The sequence below is a fragment of the Rutilus rutilus genome (assembly GCF_951802725.1).
Source record: "Rutilus rutilus genome assembly, chromosome: 14".
Taxonomy (NCBI): Eukaryota; Metazoa; Chordata; class Actinopteri; order Cypriniformes; family Leuciscidae; genus Rutilus; species Rutilus rutilus.
This window is the reverse complement of record NC_140219.1, coordinates 6,632,198-6,639,010: the sequence shown is the minus strand read 5'-3', so window position 1 is coordinate 6,639,010 and position 6,813 is coordinate 6,632,198.

Sequence of the window (6,813 nt, the reverse complement as noted above, 5' to 3'; positions counted from 1 at the left end):
TAAGTTCTTAATTTTAACTGATATATTCAGTTAATAAGGCACTATAGGGCTGTTACCAGTCAAATAAAATCAGTTTCAACAAAATCCATCTTTGCACTGCAGATGTGGGACGTGCAGACGCTGACTCTGAATGGCATTATATATTATGTACACAGACTGTTAATGCAGAGGAGCCATGGATGCATTTACTGTGGCCTCAAAGCTTCAGCACTGCCACCCCTGAGCTCGATTGCCATGTCTGAGGTAAAACACGCCCCCTCATTAGCATACAGAGCAATAAATGTATAAATAAATAAATGCATAAATAAATAAATGGAAAAATAAATAAATGTGGGAAAAAATATAATTATACATAAATAAGGAAATAAAAGTATAAATAGTCATTTATTTATTTTACATTTCTTCGCATATTTATTTATTTATTATTAAGTCAGGGGCCTGTACCATGAAGCCGGATTAGGTGGCTAGCCAGCTATGTTCCAGCTTAGTTTCCGCCAACCCTGGGTTTTAGGTACTATGAAAGTAGCTCGGCTTTAATCGGTGTTCGTTGCCATGGTATCTTACGCTGCACGGCTAACCTGCTCCGGGGCAGGTTATGTTCTGGATTCAAGATCTCAGACTGAAGTTTGACCAATCAGCTGAGAGCAAAGAAACATATAGGTGACGTAACTTATTCCAAGTGTCTGTTGCAATGACTTCACCTTTTCTTCCAAATCCGGTGGACATCTCAGCGCAAATTGTTTGACGAGTACTTCGTAGAGAAAGAGTTTTTAGCCAGACAAAATCCCCGTGCCTTAACTGATAGTTAATGAAAGATACAGATTTTCCGCGGAAGGAATGTCTTATCTTTGCGAACTTCTTGAGCCGCACATAAAGAATTTAACACGTCGAATTCATGCACTTACTGTACCGCAAATAGGCCTATTGCGTTGGGGTTTTTTTTTTTTTTTTTTTCAAGTGGTACATTCTTGGACGGTGGGTGACGCACAGAAGCTGGGGGAAAACACGGTTTGTCAAACCATTCGTAAGTTGGTCCTCGCTCTGCAGTAGTACATGAAAAGTTTCATTAGTATTCCCCGGACATTTATCGACCATGTCCATAAAAGAGGGCTTTTATAAAATTGCCAGTAAGATATATTGATAGGGTGACATCACATGAACACTTTTTCTTTTCTTTTTTTTAAGCAAATTTCACAAGTGTACTATACAATATAATACATGTTAAGAATTATTTTGAATTTTTTTTTAAATTATTATTCTGTTAATCTTATGATAGGATGTTAATCTAGGGGAACATTTGGCAGATTATGTTAATAGGAAGTCCTATCACAGCCATAATGTTCAGGTAGAGATGATGTGAATATGTGAGATGATTATTTTCTGTGAGATGAATCTTTAAATTAATAGTAACATTAACAGATGTAACAATGATTTACTAAACATTTCATCTGCTGATGACTTGTGGTCATGAACATGTATGATCAAGTTTGGATGCCAAATGGCCTGGCTCCAGTGCTTGACTCACAAATTCTTCGTGAGTCTGTGTTGTGTGGCACTTTGAGGAAAGCAAGTTAAATTTGGTACAATACAAAACACTGTTAATTTGAACTGAGCTAGAAAAACCTACACAATAACCCCCTATCATGACCCTCAGACAGGGCCACAGCACCGCTTCAATGTGGCCCTCAGTAAAACCAGAGTAAAGATAGAGATGACCTTTGGCATCCTAAATGCACGTTTCAATGGTGTTCGGCCCTTAAGAGTCACCAGAGCGGGCATCACAGATAGTGGCTGCATGTGCCATTCTGCACAATATAGCCACCAGTAGAAAGGAGCGAGAAACAACACAAAACCAGCTTCTCCCCGATGAAACTGACCCGATTACACTTGACCACCCAGCTGGTGCAGATGTAGATGCAATCACCATACAATATTACACTTAATAAAAGCACATTGAAACTGCAGAGATGTCTCAAACTGTTTTATTGGTTTTGTGGGATGGGAGGGAGAAAGAGAGCAAGAGAAAGTTGCATTAATAAATATTCATACTAAAGTGTTACTTGGTTAAATAAGTTATACTAATATATATATATATACTGAGATCAGTTTTATCCAGCTGTTTGATTCTGTTTGGAGCCTCCTCAGCTCACAGTCAGTTCCTTTAGTGTGCAGTCTAGTTCAAGTCTCCTTTAGTGTGCAGTCTAGTTCAAGTCTCCTTTAGTGTGCAGTCTAGTTCAAGTCTCCTTTAGTGTGCAGTCTAGTTCAAGTCTCCTTTAGTGTGCAGTCTAGTTCAAGTCTCCTTTAGTGTGCAGTCTAGTTCAAGTCTCCTTTAGTGTGCAGTCTAGTTCAAGACTCCTTTAGTGTGCAGTCTAGTTCAAGACTCCTTTTGTGTGCAGTCTAGTTCAAGACTCCTTTAGTGTGCAGTCTAGTTCAAGACTCCTTTAGTGAACAGTCTAGTAGTTCAAGACTCCTTTTGTACAGGGCCCTGACTGAGTCTGTTTCCACCTGAAACATAATTCCACCACAAACATGATCATTACAAGTTTTCTGGAGGCTCATCAAAATCACAAAAAGTTCCTTGACTTCCTACAAACACAGGACTGACTGTAATTTATGTCAAGGGTTTTAAATCCTTACACATTTCTTCTGAAGCCCATTGAGGTAGAGGCCTCAGTTTCTGGGGCAGGTTGTGAAAAATCCTACAATAAAAGAGATGTGTAAGGGCCAGTCCCTTTTTTATGCCACACATTCAAATGTTTGCCATGATAAAAAGCCCAGCATTCACATCAGAAACTGTCTGAGAACACACAGACAGAGTGTCTTCATCATTTCCTCCAACCTAATAAATAAAAATAGGCCAATATAAAGCATAACTGTTGTAAAGCAGGTTATGTTTGGTGTTCAGTCTGCTGCATACTAACCTCTGTGTGGGAGACTGTGTATGTGTCCTGGCTTCAACAGGGACACTGTATTTTCCCTCTAATGCAGAACATACAGTCAGCCATATTTACAACTTAAAAAAGTAGTAATGTATTGCACACATACCCAGTGTTACTTGCTTAGAGGAGCCAGCACCAGGGTCAGACTGTACAGCACCTGTAATCCCATCCATAATCGGCTGTCCCTTATTGCCTACTCAGAGCCAACTCCTCCACCAGTGTATTGTGGTTTTCTGAATTTAATTCTTTATTTCTGTTTTCTGCAAACAAGTGTTTGTGATAAAATGTTCACAAAAGTAATAAAAGGTTGTGGTAAATACTCACCACTTTGAATTATATTTTTATATTTTGTCTTTATCTGCTGCCAAGAATATTTGGAGTTGGGATTGCATCTAAAAATCAATGAATATATTAATTTTTCTTAGTACCGGTACATGCACATTTTTTATATATATTATAAAAATAGGCTATAGGCTATATTACACGTATAGGCTACACATACATAGGCCTACATAATTTTACATAAATATAGAACGTATTTGTTTAACTTACACATTAACAATCAGCGATCTTTCTCCAACAGTCTTCTCTTTGGCAGCAGAGACCGTATAGTTTCGAGCTTGAAATACATATTTAAATTCATCGTAATTATGAATGATTATCTCTTGCTCCTCCGCGGAAAAATCGCGACCCGCGATTGGTTGTTCAGTGTCGACGTCACTCTTTTATGTGCACGCGCGCGTGGAGTAATCATAGCTTGAGGATCAAAGCCTGAGTTGACAGAGAAAGTTGATGAGCTGCATCATGGTACCAATAAAGCCTGATTGCATCGGTTTGGTTTTGTCAACTCAAAACTAATCCTGTAACTCAGAGTTTGTTCAGCTACCTTCATGGTACAGGCCCCAGGTTTGGCATTCCATAAGATCTACCACAATTACAATAATAAATAGGGGATTGCAGGGCTTGAGTGTATTTGCTATCTAACACAAATAAATAAAGGGTTTAAAAATTTTGAGGTCAAAACTACAATTAATGAACATATTTACTTATTTTTAAGAAATTTCATGTTGGCTGTTGTCCATGGTTGTACCTGTTCAATAGTTTTTAGGTACCCAAGACTTTAAGGTTTGTGTCTATAGAATTTGACTTTTAAAAAATATGAGAAATATTCTGGTGAAAAGTGTGACAACTAGCCTCTGGCCGGCCTGTTTATCTGTTAGCTTTTATGCAACTGTATCGTGGGCGTGACCTCACACACTCACACACCTGAGATCACTTCACGCGCTCAGCAGTAGAGGCTACTCGATACATTGGGAAATTGACCTTATTTCTTGGTTTGTTTGGTTATTAGACGTTTTCACTTGATCCACATAATATCCTTTTCTTTTCCGCATATTATTTATAAGCCTATTATTGCGTGAATGACGCGAAATTCATCATATAAATTGGCCTGCATTACCAGAATAGTGGTAAGTCCAAAGTCTAAATATAAGTTTCGTTTCGTTGTTGGAACAATAAAATAATCACAAAGAGAGAAGTAAAAACGATAGTTAGTATAATTTAGTGGATTAGGCTACTTTTATCTTTTAGAGTAGCACAAGTGGGAAATGATGTGAAAACTGCAGTCTCACCGCAGTTTTATATTTAATTTGAATACATTTGAATAAAATAAATGAATAATTAGTAGGGAAGATCGGGGCACATCCTAAAAGTTTTTGACTTTCTCAGTTTATGTAAATACACTTGGGGTTCAGAGAATAAATTATGTGGTTTTGTTTCATTAATACAGTATACTTTTTTTCTTGATATACCCCGAAAGAATGGAAGTGAAATGTGACAACATTCCCCATAGGTGGGGCACGTTGTAACATAAAATGTTATCTGATAAAAAAATAATAATAATAATAAAAAAAAAAACATATATATATGTTTAATAGTTTAATACAAAATAGTTTATTTAAATAAAATTATTTACTTTTAAAATATTTGCTTTTTTAATCATTTAAATCAAACAAATTTTTGAGTTTGACAACAAACACACCGCAAAACACAGCTGTAAAGCATATTTCAAAACATAATAATAATTAATAATTTCTGAACATTGACTCAGTCTTTATTCACTTTTTTCTCATGGTTTCTCAATAGAATTCATAAAGGCATATATAGAATAGAATAGAATAAAATTGTTCTAATAGGGGCACATTGTAACTCAGTGTTACAACATGCCCTACCTGCGTAAATGGGTTTTCTGTCAGGACCACTATCGTCAAATACGATTGAAAATTAGCATACAGTTATTGGCTGTATGGTTCTGTTCTGGGCAAGAACTCCCTGCGCATCCATAGCATGGATAAGAGCAGGGAGAGCAGCAATAACCTCCCTTATGGTAAACAGAACAGAACAGATCAGATGAGGGTTAATCGTTCCTGAGAAATGCGATAGCTGCTGATAATAGGCTATTGAAGGAGCTTATACAGGTGCTGGTCATAAAATTTGAATATCATCAAAAAGTTGATTTATTTCAAGAATTCAACTTAACAGGTGAAACTAATATATTATATAGACTCATTACATGCAAAGTGAGATATTTCAAGCCTTTATTTGTTATAATTTTGATGATTATGGCTTACAGCTTATGAAACTCACGAAATCAAAATCCCAGAAAATTAGAATATTACATGAAATCACACAGTAATTACACAGTGATACCATGGTCATTGAACCAGGTTTTGGTTCTTTTGGCAGTGTGGGCAGGTGCAAATCCTGCTGGAAGCATGAAGTGCTCTGAAAATGTCCTGGTAGACGGCTGCGTTGACTCTGGATTTAATAAAGCACAGTGGACCAAAGTCCTCTTTTCTGATGAGAGCAAATTTTGCATCTCATTTGGAAACCAAGGTCCCAGAGTCTGGAGGAAGAATGGAGAGGCACACAATCCAAGATGCTTGAAGTCCAGTGTGAAGTTTCCACAGTCTGTGTTGGTCATCGGCTGGTGTTGGTCCACTGTGCTGTCCACTCAACGCAGCCGTCTACCAGGACATTTTCAGAGCACTTCATGCTTCCTTCAGCAGACAAGCTTTATGGAGATGCTGACTTTATTTTCCAGCAGGATTTGCACCTGCCCACACTGCCAAAAGAACCAAAACCTGGTTCAATGACCATGGTATTACTGTGTAATTACTGTGTGATTTCATGTAATATTCTAATTTTCTGGGATTTTGATTTCGTGGGTTTCATAAGCTGTAAGCCATAATCATCAAAATTATAACAAAGGCTTGAAATATCTCACTTTGCATGTAATGAGTCTATATAATATATTAGTTTCACCTGTTAAGTTGAATTCTTGAAATAAATCAACTTTTTGATGATATTCTAATTTTATGACCAGCACCTGTATGTATACCGTGATAGGCGTCGTATTCCTATAGCCTAGACGTGTATCAGCTGATGCCAGCTTGACTAACGTGACCTGCCAGAACTGGTGCTACGCTTAATATAAACCCAGCTAGTGTTTTCTGATAGTTAGATCAGCATTACAAAACTAGCCTCAACTCTCAACTCTTAAATAACAGATATAAGATTAAAATCATATCAGATTTGTCTAATTTTAAAGAAACACGAAATACAGAGATGAAAAATTAACTTCAGTAAAACATTTTTACTTTTGCTAAGGTTAAATGTTCAGTGATATCTTCCAAAGACTTTTTTCATTTTGGCAAATTTTTTTCTCTGTATAGTGTTGATAAGGCAACTAGTAAATATGTCATGCTTGCATGTGGTTAAACCATGTGTGTTACAACTACAGCCCCACGCCCCGCTCACCCCTACCATAAGTAACAGTAAACCATGGGTATTTAATCTTGTGTAATAATACTAG